The following is a 15,016-nucleotide window of genomic DNA, read 5'->3' on the forward strand; positions in this document are numbered from 1 at the left end:
CTGACAACAGAACTAGGAAAGTACTTTACAGCTTCCAGGGGATTTGAACCCAGGTCACCCATATGAAAGGTGGCAATCTTACAGAGAAACAGACCATCTGAAACAGCATGTTTTTAAGAGGATTTCTGTCAACGGAACTAGCAAAGTACTTTACAGCTTCCACTTACTTCCACGTACTTTACAGCTGCCAATTATCTATGTTGCCCGTGTTGTTTGCTGACTATGGTCGTTGGTATCTCTAATGCCATATTTCTATAGAGTATAGAGCTGCCTCTTAACAGGGTTTTGTCCTGTTTGGAAAATCTATTTGAAACATGGACAGGTTGATGGTGAACCACAGGCTTGACTTCCTGACTGTGTTTATGTTTATGTATTTACATAAAGCCAATTACACTGTTAGGTCTTGCCTGAAGACCCCTACTGGAGGTAGTACCTTCTATGCAGGGGATTTGAACCAAGGTCACTCACATGAAAGATGGCACTCTTACTGGACTTAAACAGCATGTTTTTAAGAGGATTTCTGACAATAACTGAGGAAACTCTGCATCTAAATTGGGACGGATGCCGTCTCTGAGAAAGATTGCCAACAGAACTAGCAGAACTTTACAGCTTCCACCATGACTTTATTTGCTAAGTACATACCCAGTACAGTGCTCATGATTTTGAAGCCCTAGCTTCTAGGCAGTAATGACAGCATACGACTAAACAGTGCAACCACGAAGGGACTCGAACCCTCAATCTTCTGATCCGAAGTCAGACGCCTTGTCCATTAGGCCACGTGGTCCTGCTAAGGCTAACAGGGTTAGCTACGCTAGGTGCCTCCGCACCGACAAAAGGGACCTGGCTTGCTATCAGGTGGTTTTCAGCAATGACGAGGCGAGTTTCCAAATTAGATAACCTCGCCTTCAAAACTTCAAAAAGACTATTTGTTACATGTACCATTATCACTAAAGGAGGCAGAGGAGTAACTAAACATCCGACACATGGAGCAAGTAAAAGCAGGAGATGGAGGGAGAGAACTGGTAGCCATGGTAGGCTAGAAAACCATCCTTCAAACTTTCATGGAATCCTTGACTGTAGGCTTGACTTTCGGACTATGCCTCCTCTTCCTGATTGTGAACCAGCCAGCCTTGGGTCCCGGCTGTGTTTATGCATTTACATAAAGTGACTTACACTGGTAGGCAGTTAGGGTAAGGGGGTCTTGCCTGAAGACCCCCACTGGAGGTAGTACCTTTCATGCAGGGGATTTGAACCCAGGTCACCCACATGAAAGGTAGCAATCTTACAGAGAAACAGACCATCTAAAACAGCATGTTTTAAAGAGGATTTCTGACAATGGAACTAGCAAAGTACTTTACAGCTTCCACTTACTTCCACGTACTTTACAGCTGCCAATTATCTATGTTGCCCGTGTTGTTTGCTGACTATGGTCGTTGGTATCTCTAATGCCATATTTCTATAGAGTATAGAGCTGCCTCTTAACAGGGTTTTGTCCTGTTTGGAAAATCTGTTTGAAACATGGACAGGTTGATGGTGAACCACAGGCTTGTCTTCCTGACTGTGTTTATGTTTATGTATTTACATAAAGCGAATTACACTGTTAGGTCTTACCTGAAGAGCCCTACTGGAGGTAGTACCTTCTATGCAGGGGATTTGAACCAAGGTCACCCACATGAAAGATAGCAATCTTACTGGACATAAACAGCATGTTTTTAAGAGGATTTCTGACAATAACTGAGGAAACTCTGCATCTAAATTGGGACGGATGCCGTCTCTGAGAAAGATTGCCAACAGAACTAGCAGAACTTTACAGCTTCCACCATGACTTTATTTGCTAAGTACATACCCAGTACAGTGCTCATGATTTTGAAGCCCTAGCTTCTAGGCAGTAATGACAGCATACGACTAAACAGTGCAACCACGAAGGGACTCGAACCCTCAATTTTCTGATCCGAAGTCAGACGCCTTGTCCATTAGGCCACGTGGTCCTGCTAAGGCTAACAGGGTTAGCTACGCTAGGTGCCTCCGCACCGACAAAAGGGACCTGGCTTGCTATCAGGTGGTTTTCAGCAATGACGAGGCGAGTTTCCAAATTAGATAACCTCGCCTTCAAAACTTCAAAAAGACTATTTGTTACATGTACCATTATCACTAAAGGAGGCAGAGGAGTAACTAAACATCCGACACATGGAGCAAGTAAAAGCAGGAGATGGAGGGAGAGAACTGGTAGCCATGGTAGGCTAGAAAACCATCCTTCAAACTTTCATGGAATCCTTGACTGTAGGCTTGACTTTCGGACTATGCCTCCTCTTCCTGATTGTGAACCAGCCAGCCTTGGGTCCCGGCTGTGTTTATGCATTTACATAAAGTGACTTACACTGGTAGGCAGTTAGGGTAAGGGGGTCTTGCCTGAAGACCCCCACTGGAGGTAGTACCTTTCATGCAGGGGATTTGAACCCAGGTCACCCACATGAAAGGTAGCAATCTTACAGAGAAACAGACCATCTAAAACAGCATGTTTTAAAGAGGATTTCTGACAATGGAACTAGCAAAGTACTTTACAGCTTCCACTTACTTCCACGTACTTTACAGCTGCCAATTATCTATGTTGCCCGTGTTGTTTGCTGACTATGGTCGTTGGTATCTCTAATGCCATATTTCTATAGAGTATAGAGCTGCCTCTTAACAGGGTTTTGTCCTGTTTGGAAAATCTGTTTGAAACATGGACAGGTTGATGGTGAACCACAGGCTTGTCTTCCTGACTGTGTTTATGTTTATGTATTTACATAAAGCGAATTACACTGTTAGGTCTTACCTGAAGACCCCTACTGGAGGTAGTACCTTCTATGCAGGGGATTTGAACCAAGGTCACCCACATGAAAGATAGCAATCTTACTGGACATAAACAGCATGTTTTTAAGAGGATTTCTGACAATAACTGAGGAAACTCTGCATCTAAATTGGGACGGATGCCGTCTCTGAGAAAGATTGCCAACAGAACTAGCAGAACTTTACAGCTTCCACCATGACTTTATTTGCTAAGTACATACCCAGTACAGTGCTCATGATTTTGAAGCCCTAGCTTCTAGGCAGTAATGACAGCATACGACTAAACAGTGCAACCACGAAGGGACTCGAACCCTCAATTTTCTGATCCGAAGTCAGACGCCTTGTCCATTAGGCCACGTGGTCCTGCTAAGGCTAACAGGGTTAGCTACGCTAGGTGCCTCCGCACCGACAAAAGGGACCTTGCTTGCTATCAGGTGGTTTTCAGCAATGACGAGGCGAGTTTCCAAATTAGATAACCTCGCCTTCAAAACTTCAAAAAGACTATTTGTTACATGTACCATTATCACTAAAGGAGGCAGAGGAGTAACTAAACATCAGACACATGGAGCAAGTAAAAGCAGGAGATGGAGGGAGAGAACTGGTAGCCATGGTAGGCTAGAAAACCATCCTTCAAACTTTCATGGAATCCTTGACTGTAGGCTTGACTTTCGGACTATGCCTCCTCTTCCTGATTGTGAACCAGCCAGCCTTGGGTCCCGGCTGTGTTTATGCATTTACATAAAGTGACTTACACTGGTAGGCAGTTAGGGTAAGGGGGTCTTGCCTGAAGACCCCCACTGGAGGTAGTACCTTTCATGCAGGGGATTTGAACCCAGGTCACCCACATGAAAGGTGGCAATCTTACAGAGAAACAGACCATCTAAAACAGCATGTTTTAAAGAGGATTTCTGACAACAGAACTAGGAAAGTACTTTACAGCTTCCACTTACTTCCACGTACTTTACAGCTGCCAATTATCTATGTTGCCCGTGTTGTTTGCTGACTATGGTCGTTGGTGTCTCTAATGCCATATTTCTATAGAGTATAGAGCTGCCTCTTAACAGGGTTTTGTCCTGTTTGGAAAATCTATTTGAAACATGGACAGGTTGATGGTGAACCACAGGCTTGACTTCCTGACTGTGTTTATGTTTATGTATTTACATAAAGCCAATTACACTGTTAGGTCTTGCCTGAAGACCCCTACTGGAGGTAGTACCTTCTATGCAGGGGATTTGAACCAAGGTCACTCACATGAAAGATGGCACTCTTACTGGACTTAAACAGCATGTTTTTAAGAGGATTTCTGACAATAACTCAGGAAACTCTGCATCCAAATTGGGACGGATGCCGTCTCTGAGAAAGATTGCCAACAGAACTAGCAGAACTTTACAGCTTCCACCATGACTTTATTTGCTAAGTACATACCCAGTACAGTGCTCATGATTTTGAAGCCCTAGCTTCTAGGTAGTAATGACAGCATACGACTAAACAGTGCAACCACGAAGGGACTCGAACCCTCAATCTTCTGATCCGAAGTCAGACGCCTTGTCCATTAGGCCACGTGGTCCTGCTAAGGCTAACAGGGTTAGCTACGCTAGGTGCCTCCGCACCGACAAAAGGGACCTGGCTTGCTATCAGGTGGTTTTCAGCAATGACGAGGCGAGTTTCCAAATTAGATAACCTCGCCTTCAAAACTTCAAAAAGACTATTTGTTACATGTACCATTATCACTAAAGGAGGCAGAGGAGTAACTAAACATCAGACACATGGAGCAAGTAAAAGCAGGAGATGGAGGGAGAGAACTGGTAGCCATGGTAGGCTAGAAAACCATCCTTCAAACTTTCATGGAATCCTTGACTGTAGGCTTGACTTTCGGACTATGCCTCCTCTTCCTGATTGTGAACCAGCCAGCCTTGGGTCCCGGCTGTGTTTATGCATTTACATAAAGTGACTTACACTGGTAGGCAGTTAGGGTAAGGGGGTCTTGCCTGAAGACCCCCACTGGAGGTAGTACCTTTCATGCAGGTGATTTGAACCCAGGTCACCCACATGAAAGGTGGCAATCTTACAGAGAAACAGACCATCTAAAACAGCATGTTTTTAAGAGGATTTCTGACAACAGAACTAGGAAAGTACTTTACAGCTTCCAGGGGATTTGAACCCAGGTCACCCATATGAAAGGTGGCAATCTTACAGAGAAACAGACCATCTAAAACAGCATGTTTTAAAGAGGATTTCTGACAATGGAACTAGCAAAGTACTTTACAGCTTCCACTTACTTCCACGTACTTTACAGCTGCCAATTATCTATGTTGCCCGTGTTGTTTGCTGACTATGGTCGTTGGTATCTCTAATGCCATATTTCTATAGAGTATAGAGCTGCCTCTTAACAGGGTTTTGTCCTGTTTGGAAAATCTGTTTGAAACATGGACAGGTTGATGGTGAACCACAGGCTTGTCTTCCTGACTGTGTTTATGTTTATGTATTTACATAAAGCGAATTACACTGTTAGGTCTTACCTGAAGACCCCTACTGGAGGTAGTACCTTCTATGCAGGGGATTTGAACCAAGGTCACCCACATGAAAGATAGCAATCTTACTGGACATAAACAGCATGTTTTTAAGAGGATTTCTGACAATAACTGAGGAAACTCTGCATCTAAATTGGGACGGATGCCGTCTCTGAGAAAGATTGCCAACAGAACTAGCAGAACTTTACAGCTTCCACCATGACTTTATTTGCTAAGTACATACCCAGTACAGTGCTCATGATTTTGAAGCCCTAGCTTCTAGGCAGTAATGACAGCATACGACTAAACAGTGCAACCACGAAGGGACTCGAACCCTCAATTTTCTGATCCGAAGTCAGACGCCTTGTCCATTAGGCCACGTGGTCCTGCTAAGGCTAACAGGGTTAGCTACGCTAGGTGCCTCCGCACCGACAAAAGGGACCTGGCTTGCTATCAGGTGGTTTTCAGCAATGACGAGGCGAGTTTCCAAATTAGATAACCTCGCCTTCAAAACTTCAAAAAGACTATTTGTTACATGTACCATTATCACTAAAGGAGGCAGAGGAGTAACTAAACATCCGACACATGGAGCAAGTAAAAGCAGGAGATGGAGGGAGAGAACTGGTAGCCATGGTAGGCTAGAAAACCATCCTTCAAACTTTCATGGAATCCTTGACTGTAGGCTTGACTTTCGGACTATGCCTCCTCTTCCTGATTGTGAACCAGCCAGCCTTGGGTCCCGGCTGTGTTTATGCATTTACATAAAGTGACTTACACTGGTAGGCAGTTAGGGTAAGGGGGTCTTGCCTGAAGACCCCCACTGGAGGTAGTACCTTTCATGCAGGGGATTTGAACCCAGGTCACCCACATGAAAGGTAGCAATCTTACAGAGAAACAGACCATCTAAAACAGCATGTTTTAAAGAGGATTTCTGACAATGGAACTAGCAAAGTACTTTACAGCTTCCACTTACTTCCACGTACTTTACAGCTGCCAATTATCTATGTTGCCCGTGTTGTTTGCTGACTATGGTCGTTGGTATCTCTAATGCCATATTTCTATAGAGTATAGAGCTGCCTCTTAACAGGGTTTTGTCCTGTTTGGAAAATCTGTTTGAAACATGGACAGGTTGATGGTGAACCACAGGCTTGTCTTCCTGACTGTGTTTATGTTTATGTATTTACATAAAGCGAATTACACTGTTAGGTCTTACCTGAAGACCCCTACTGGAGGTAGTACCTTCTATGCAGGGGATTTGAACCAAGGTCACCCACATGAAAGATAGCAATCTTACTGGACATAAACAGCATGTTTTTAAGAGGATTTCTGACAATAACTGAGGAAACTCTGCATCTAAATTGGGACGGATGCCGTCTCTGAGAAAGATTGCCAACAGAACTAGCAGAACTTTACAGCTTCCACCATGACTTTATTTGCTAAGTACATACCCAGTACAGTGCTCATGATTTTGAAGCCCTAGCTTCTAGGCAGTAATGACAGCATACGACTAAACAGTGCAACCACGAAGGGACTCGAACCCTCAATTTTCTGATCCGAAGTCAGACGCCTTGTCCATTAGGCCACGTGGTCCTGCTAAGGCTAACAGGGTTAGCTACGCTAGGTGCCTCCGCACCGACAAAAGGGACCTTGCTTGCTATCAGGTGGTTTTCAGCAATGACGAGGCGAGTTTCCAAATTAGATAACCTCGCCTTCAAAACTTCAAAAAGACTATTTGTTACATGTACCATTATCACTAAAGGAGGCAGAGGAGTAACTAAACATCAGACACATGGAGCAAGTAAAAGCAGGAGATGGAGGGAGAGAACTGGTAGCCATGGTAGGCTAGAAAACCATCCTTCAAACTTTCATGGAATCCTTGACTGTAGGCTTGACTTTCGGACTATGCCTCCTCTTCCTGATTGTGAACCAGCCAGCCTTGGGTCCCGGCTGTGTTTATGCATTTACATAAAGTGACTTACACTGGTAGGCAGTTAGGGTAAGGGGGTCTTGCCTGAAGACCCCCACTGGAGGTAGTACCTTTCATGCAGGGGATTTGAACCCAGGTCACCCACATGAAAGGTGGCAATCTTACAGAGAAACAGACCATCTAAAACAGCATGTTTTAAAGAGGATTTCTGACAACAGAACTAGGAAAGTACTTTACAGCTTCCAGGGGATTTGAACCCAGGTCACCCATATGAAAGGTGGCAATCTTACAGAGAAACAGACCATCTGAAACAGCATGTTTTTAAGAGGATTTCTGTCAACGGAACTAGCAAAGTACTTTACAGCTTCCACTTACTTCCACGTACTTTACAGCTGCCAATTATCTATGTTGCCCGTGTTGTTTGCTGACTATGGTCGTTGGTATCTCTAATGCCATATTTCTATAGAGTATAGAGCTGCCTCTTAACAGGGTTTTGTCCTGTTTGGAAAATCTATTTGAAACATGGACAGGTTGATGGTGAACCACAGGCTTGACTTCCTGACTGTGTTTATGTTTATGTATTTACATAAAGCCAATTACACTGTTAGGTCTTGCCTGAAGACCCCTACTGGAGGTAGTACCTTCTATGCAGGGGATTTGAACCAAGGTCACTCACATGAAAGATGGCACTCTTACTGGACTTAAACAGCATGTTTTTAAGAGGATTTCTGACAATAACTCAGGAAACTCTGCATCCAAATTGGGACGGATGCCGTCTCTGAGAAAGATTGCCAACAGAACTAGCAGAACTTTACAGCTTCCACCATGACTTTATTTGCTAAGTACATACCCAGTACAGTGCTCATGATTTTGAAGCCCTAGCTTCTAGGCAGTAATGACAGCATACGACTAAACAGTGCAACCACGAAGGGACTCGAACCCTCAATTTTCTGATCCGAAGTCAGACGCCTTGTCCATTAGGCCACGTGGTCCTGCTAAGGCTAACAGGGTTAGCTACGCTAGGTGCCTCCGCACCGACAAAAGGGACCTGGCTTGCTATCAGGTGGTTTTCAGCAATGACGAGGCGAGTTTCCAAATTAGATAACCTCGCCTTCAAAACTTCAAAAAGACTATTTGTTACATGTACCATTATCACTAAAGGAGGCAGAGGAGTAACTAAACATCCGACACATGGAGCAAGTAAAAGCAGGAGATGGAGGGAGAGAACTGGTAGCCATGGTAGGCTAGAAAACCATCCTTCAAACTTTCATGGAATCCTTGACTGTAGGCTTGACTTTCGGACTATGCCTCCTCTTCCTGATTGTGAACCAGCCAGCCTTGGGTCCCGGCTGTGTTTATGCATTTACATAAAGTGACTTACACTGGTAGGCAGTTAGGGTAAGGGGGTCTTGCCTGAAGACCCCCACTGGAGGTAGTACCTTTCATGCAGGGGATTTGAACCCAGGTCACCCACATGAAAGGTAGCAATCTTACAGAGAAACAGACCATCTAAAACAGCATGTTTTAAAGAGGATTTCTGACAATGGAACTAGCAAAGTACTTTACAGCTTCCACTTACTTCCACGTAATTTACAGCTGCCAATTATCTATGTTGCCCGTGTTGTTTGCTGACTATGGTCGTTGGTATCTCTAATGCCATATTTCTATAGAGTATAGAGCTGCCTCTTAACAGGGTTTTGTCCTGTTTGGAAAATCTGTTTGAAACATGGACAGGTTGATGGTGAACCACAGGCTTGTCTTCCTGACTGTGTTTATGTTTATGTATTTACATAAAGCGAATTACACTGTTAGGTCTTACCTGAAGACCCCTACTGGAGGTAGTACCTTCTATGCAGGGGATTTGAACCAAGGTCACCCACATGAAAGATAGCAATCTTACTGGACATAAACAGCATGTTTTTAAGAGGATTTCTGACAATAACTGAGGAAACTCTGCATCTAAATTGGGACGGATGCCGTCTCTGAGAAAGATTGCCAAGAGAACTAGCAGAACTTTACAGCTTCCACCATGACTTTATTTGCTAAGTACATACCCAGTACAGTGCTCATGATTTTGAAGCCCTAGCTTCTAGGCAGTAATGACAGCATACGACTAAACAGTGCAACCACGAAGGGACTCGAACCCTCAATTTTCTGATCCGAAGTCAGACGCCTTGTCCATTAGGCCACGTGGTCCTGCTAAGGCTAACAGGGTTAGCTACGCTAGGTGCCTCCGCACCGACAAAAGGGACCTTGCTTGCTATCAGGTGGTTTTCAGCAATGACGAGGCGAGTTTCCAAATTAGATAACCTCGCCTTCAAAACTTCAAAAAGACTATTTGTTACATGTACCATTATCACTAAAGGAGGCAGAGGAGTAACTAAACATCAGACACATGGAGCAAGTAAAAGCAGGAGATGGAGGGAGAGAACTGGTAGCCATGGTAGGCTAGAAAACCATCCTTCAAACTTTCATGGAATCCTTGACTGTAGGCTTGACTTTCGGACTATGCCTCCTCTTCCTGATTGTGAACCAGCCAGCCTTGGGTCCCGGCTGTGTTTATGCATTTACATAAAGTGACTTACACTGGTAGGCAGTTAGGGTAAGGGGGTCTTGCCTGAAGACCCCCACTGGAGGTAGTACCTTTCATGCAGGGGATTTGAACCCAGGTCACCCACATGAAAGGTGGCAATCTTACAGAGAAACAGACCATCTAAAACAGCATGTTTTAAAGAGGATTTCTGACAACAGAACTAGGAAAGTACTTTACAGCTTCCACTTACTTCCACGTACTTTACAGCTGCCAATTATCTATGTTGCCCGTGTTGTTTGCTGACTATGGTCGTTGGTATCTCTAATGCCATATTTCTATAGAGTATAGAGCTGCCTCTTAACAGGGTTTTGTCCTGTTTGGAAAATCTATTTGAAACATGGACAGGTTGATGGTGAACCACAGGCTTGACTTCCTGACTGTGTTTATGTTTATGTATTTACATAAAGCCAATTACACTGTTAGGTCTTGCCTGAAGACCCCTACTGGAGGTAGTACCTTCTATGCAGGGGATTTGAACCAAGGTCACTCACATGAAAGATGGCACTCTTACTGGACTTAAACAGCATGTTTTTAAGAGGATTTCTGACAATAACTCAGGAAACTCTGCATCCAAATTGGGACGGATGCCGTCTCTGAGAAAGATTGCCAACAGAACTAGCAGAACTTTACAGCTTCCACCATGACTTTATTTGCTAAGTACATACCCAGTACAGTGCTCATGATTTTAAAGCCCTAGCTTCTAGGCAGTAATGACAGCATACGACTAAACAGTGCAACCACGAAGGGACTCGAACCCTCAATCTTCTGATCCGAAGTCAGACGCCTTGTCCATTAGGCCACGTGGTCCTGCTAAGGCTAACAGGGTTAGCTACGCTAGGTGCCTCCGCACCGACAAAAGGGACCTGGCTTGCTATCAGGTGGTTTTCAGCAATGACGAGGCGAGTTTCCAAATTAGATAACCTCGCCTTCAAAACTTCAAAAAGACTATTTGTTACATGTACCATTATCACTAAAGGAGGCAGAGGAGTAACTAAACATCCGACACATGGAGCAAGTAAAAGCAGGAGATGGAGGGAGAGAACTGGTAGCCATGGTAGGCTAGAAAACCATCCTTCAAACTTTCATGGAATCCTTGACTGTAGGCTTGACTTTCGGACTATGCCTCCTCTTCCTGATTGTGAACCAGCCAGCCTTGGGTCCCGGCTGTGTTTATGCATTTACATAAAGTGACTTACACTGGTAGGCAGTTAGGGTAAGGGGGTCTTGCCTGAAGACCCCCACTGGAGGTAGTACCTTTCATGCAGGGGATTTGAACCCAGGTCACCCACATGAAAGGTAGCAATCTTACAGAGAAACAGACCATCTAAAACAGCATGTTTTAAAGAGGATTTCTGACAATGGAACTAGCAAAGTACTTTACAGCTTCCACTTACTTCCACGTACTTTACAGCTGCCAATTATCTATGTTGCCCGTGTTGTTTGCTGACTATGGTCGTTGGTATCTCTAATGCCATATTTCTATAGAGTATAGAGCTGCCTCTTAACAGGGTTTTGTCCTGTTTGGAAAATCTATTTGAAACATGGACAGGTTGATGGTGAACCACAGGCTTGACTTCCTGACTGTGTTTATGTTTATGTATTTACATAAAGCCAATTACACTGTTAGGTCTTGCCTGAAGACCCCTACTGGAGGTAGTACCTTCTATGCAGGGGATTTGAACCAAGGTCACTCACATGAAAGATGGCACTCTTACTGGACTTAAACAGCATGTTTTTAAGAGGATTTCTGACAATAACTCAGGAAACTCTGCATCCAAATTGGGACGGATGCCGTCTCTGAGAAAGATTGCCAACAGAACTAGCAGAACTTTACAGCTTCCACCATGACTTTATTTGCTAAGTACATACCCAGTACAGTGCTCATGATTTTAAAGCCCTAGCTTCTAGGCAGTAATGACAGCATACGACTAAACAGTGCAACCACGAAGGGACTCGAACCCTCAATCTTCTGATCCGAAGTCAGACGCCTTGTCCATTAGGCCACGTGGTCCTGCTAAGGCTAACAGGGTTAGCTACGCTAGGTGCCTCCGCACCGACAAAAGGGACCTTGCTTGCTATCAGGTGGTTTTCAGCAATGACGAGGCGAGTTTCCAAATTAGATAACCTCGCCTTCAAAACTTCAAAAAGACTATTTGTTACATGTACCATTATCACTAAAGGAGGCAGAGGAGTAACTAAACATCAGACACATGGAGCAAGTAAAAGCAGGAGATGGAGGGAGAGAACTGGTAGCCATGGTAGGCTAGAAAACCATCCTTCAAACTTTCATGGAATCCTTGACTGTAGGCTTGACTTTCGGACTATGCCTCCTCTTCCTGATTGTGAACCAGCCAGCCTTGGGTCCCGGCTGTGTTTATGCATTTACATAAAGTGACTTACACTGGTAGGCAGTTAGGGTAAGGGGGTCTTGCCTGAAGACCCCCACTGGAGGTAGTACCTTTCATGCAGGGGATTTGAACCCAGGTCACCCACATGAAAGGTGGCAATCTTACAGAGAAACAGACCATCTAAAACAGCATGTTTTAAAGAGGATTTCTGACAACAGAACTAGGAAAGTACTTTACAGCTTCCACTTACTTCCACGTACTTTACAGCTGCCAATTATCTATGTTGCCCGTGTTGTTTGCTGACTATGGTCGTTGGTGTCTCTAATGCCATATTTCTATAGAGTATAGAGCTGCCTCTTAACAGGGTTTTGTCCTGTTTGGAAAATCTATTTGAAACATGGACAGGTTGATGGTGAACCACAGGCTTGACTTCCTGACTGTGTTTATGTTTATGTATTTACATAAAGCCAATTACACTGTTAGGTCTTGCCTGAAGACCCCTACTGGAGGTAGTACCTTCTATGCAGGGGATTTGAACCAAGGTCACTCACATGAAAGATGGCACTCTTACTGGACTTAAACAGCATGTTTTTAAGAGGATTTCTGACAATAACTCAGGAAACTCTGCATCCAAATTGGGACGGATGCCGTCTCTGAGAAAGATTGCCAACAGAACTAGCAGAACTTTACAGCTTCCACCATGACTTTATTTGCTAAGTACATACCCAGTACAGTGCTCATGATTTTGAAGCCCTAGCTTCTAGGCAGTAATGACAGCATACGACTAAACAGTGCAACCACGAAGGGACTCGAACCCTCAATTTTCTGATCCGAAGTCAGACGCCTTGTCCATTAGGCCACGTGGTCCTGCTAAGGCTAACAGGGTTAGCTACGCTAGGTGCCTCCGCACCGACAAAAGGGACCTGGCTTGCTATCAGGTGGTTTTCAGCAATGACGAGGCGAGTTTCCAAATTAGATAACCTCGCCTTCAAAACTTCAAAAAGACTATTTGTTACATGTACCATTATCACTAAAGGAGGCAGAGGAGTAACTAAACATCCGACACATGGAGCAAGTAAAAGCAGGAGATGGAGGGAGAGAACTGGTAGCCATGGTAGGCTAGAAAACCATCCTTCAAACTTTCATGGAATCCTTGACTGTAGGCTTGACTTTCGGACTATGCCTCCTCTTCCTGATTGTGAACCAGCCAGCCTTGGGTCCCGGCTGTGTTTATGCATTTACATAAAGTGACTTACACTGGTAGGCAGTTAGGGTAAGGGGGTCTTGCCTGAAGACCCCCACTGGAGGTAGTACCTTTCATGCAGGGGATTTGAACCCAGGTCACCCACATGAAAGGTAGCAATCTTACAGAGAAACAGACCATCTAAAACAGCATGTTTTAAAGAGGATTTCTGACAATGGAACTAGCAAAGTACTTTACAGCTTCCACTTACTTCCACGTACTTTACAGCTGCCAATTATCTATGTTGCCCGTGTTGTTTGCTGACTATGGTCGTTGGTATCTCTAATGCCATATTTCTATAGAGTATAGAGCTGCCTGTTAACAGGGTTTTGTCCTGTTTGGAAAATCTGTTTGAAACATGGACAGGTTGATGGTGAACCACAGGCTTGTCTTCCTGACTGTGTTTATGTTTATGTATTTACATAAAGCGAATTACACTGTTAGGTCTTACCTGAAGACCCCTACTGGAGGTAGTACCTTCTATGCAGGGGATTTGAACCAAGGTCACCCACATGAAAGATAGCAATCTTACTGGACATAAACAGCATGTTTTTAAGAGGATTTCTGACAATAACTGAGGAAACTCTGCATCTAAATTGGGACGGATGCCGTCTCTGAGAAAAATTGCCAACAGAACTAGCAGAACTTTACAGCTTCCACCATGACTTTATTTGCTAAGTACATACCCAGTACAGTGCTCATGATTTTGAAGCCCTAGCTTCTAGGCAGTAATGACAGCATACGACTAAACAGTGCAACCACGAAGGGACTCGAACCCTCAATTTTCTGATCCGAAGTCAGACGCCTTGTCCATTAGGCCACGTGGTCCTGCTAAGGCTAACAGGGTTAGCTACGCTAGGTGCCTCCGCACCGACAAAAGGGACCTGGCTCGCTATCAGGTGGTTTTCAGCAATGACGAGGCAAGTTTCCAAATTAGATAACCTCGCCTTCAAAACTTCAAAAAGACTATTTGTTACATGTACCATTATCACTAAAGGAGGCAGAGGAGTAACTAAACATCAGACACATGGAGCAAGTAAAAGCAGGAGATGGAGGGAGAGAACTGGTAGCCATGGTAGGCTAGAAAACCATCCTTCAAACTTTCATGGAATCCTTGACTGTAGGCTTGACTTTCGGACTATGCCTCCTCTTCCTGATTGTGAACCAGCCAGCCTTGGGTCCCGGCTGTGTTTATGCATTTACATAAAGTGACTTACACTGGTAGGCAGTTAGGGTAAGGGGGTCTTGCCTGAAGACCCCCACTGGAGGTAGTACCTTTCATGCAGGTGATTTGAACCCAGGTCACCCACATGAAAGGTGGCAATCTTACAGAGAAACAGACCATCTAAAACAGCATGTTTTAAAGAGGATTTCTGACAACGGAACTAGCAAAGTACTTTACAGCTTCCACTTACTTCCACGTACTTTACAGCTGCCAATTATCTATGTTGCCCGTGTTGTTTGCTGACTATGGTCGTTGGTATCTCTAATGCCATATTTCTATAGAGTATAGAGCTGCCTCTTAACAGGGTTTTGTCCTGTTTGGAAAATCTGTTTGAAACATGG

The 15,016-nt window shown here is 44.3% G+C and overlaps 1 protein-coding gene and 12 non-coding genes across 14 annotated transcripts in view; 1 reads left to right on the forward strand and 12 right to left on the reverse strand.

The window, feature by feature from the left end:
* Positions 1–15,016, forward strand: part of sphkap (SPHK1 interactor, AKAP domain containing) — a 133,502-nt gene that overhangs the window by 69,333 nt on the left and 49,153 nt on the right. The window lies entirely within an intron of this gene.
* Positions 712–784, reverse strand: trnar-ucg (transfer RNA arginine (anticodon UCG)). Its single transcript has one exon. It is a non-coding gene; the product is annotated as a tRNA-Arg (tRNA).
* Positions 1,916–1,988, reverse strand: trnar-ucg (transfer RNA arginine (anticodon UCG)). The gene has a single exon. It is a non-coding gene; the product is annotated as a tRNA-Arg (tRNA).
* trnar-ucg (transfer RNA arginine (anticodon UCG)) lies at positions 3,120–3,192 on the reverse strand. Its single transcript has one exon. It is a non-coding gene; the product is annotated as a tRNA-Arg (tRNA).
* Positions 4,324–4,396, reverse strand: trnar-ucg (transfer RNA arginine (anticodon UCG)). Its single transcript has one exon. It is a non-coding gene; the product is annotated as a tRNA-Arg (tRNA).
* Positions 5,653–5,725, reverse strand: trnar-ucg (transfer RNA arginine (anticodon UCG)). The gene has a single exon. It is a non-coding gene; the product is annotated as a tRNA-Arg (tRNA).
* On the reverse strand, positions 6,857–6,929 carry trnar-ucg (transfer RNA arginine (anticodon UCG)). The gene has a single exon. It is a non-coding gene; the product is annotated as a tRNA-Arg (tRNA).
* Positions 8,186–8,258, reverse strand: trnar-ucg (transfer RNA arginine (anticodon UCG)). Its single transcript has one exon. It is a non-coding gene; the product is annotated as a tRNA-Arg (tRNA).
* On the reverse strand, positions 9,390–9,462 carry trnar-ucg (transfer RNA arginine (anticodon UCG)). The gene has a single exon. It is a non-coding gene; the product is annotated as a tRNA-Arg (tRNA).
* On the reverse strand, positions 10,594–10,666 carry trnar-ucg (transfer RNA arginine (anticodon UCG)). Its single transcript has one exon. It is a non-coding gene; the product is annotated as a tRNA-Arg (tRNA).
* On the reverse strand, positions 11,798–11,870 carry trnar-ucg (transfer RNA arginine (anticodon UCG)). The gene has a single exon. It is a non-coding gene; the product is annotated as a tRNA-Arg (tRNA).
* trnar-ucg (transfer RNA arginine (anticodon UCG)) lies at positions 13,002–13,074 on the reverse strand. The gene has a single exon. It is a non-coding gene; the product is annotated as a tRNA-Arg (tRNA).
* trnar-ucg (transfer RNA arginine (anticodon UCG)) lies at positions 14,206–14,278 on the reverse strand. Its single transcript has one exon. It is a non-coding gene; the product is annotated as a tRNA-Arg (tRNA).

This window comes from Leuresthes tenuis, unplaced genomic scaffold (genome assembly GCF_036924035.1).
Source record: "Leuresthes tenuis unplaced genomic scaffold, fLeuTen1.0.hap1 SCAF_9, whole genome shotgun sequence".
NCBI lineage: Eukaryota > Metazoa > Chordata > Actinopteri > Atheriniformes > Atherinopsidae > Leuresthes > Leuresthes tenuis.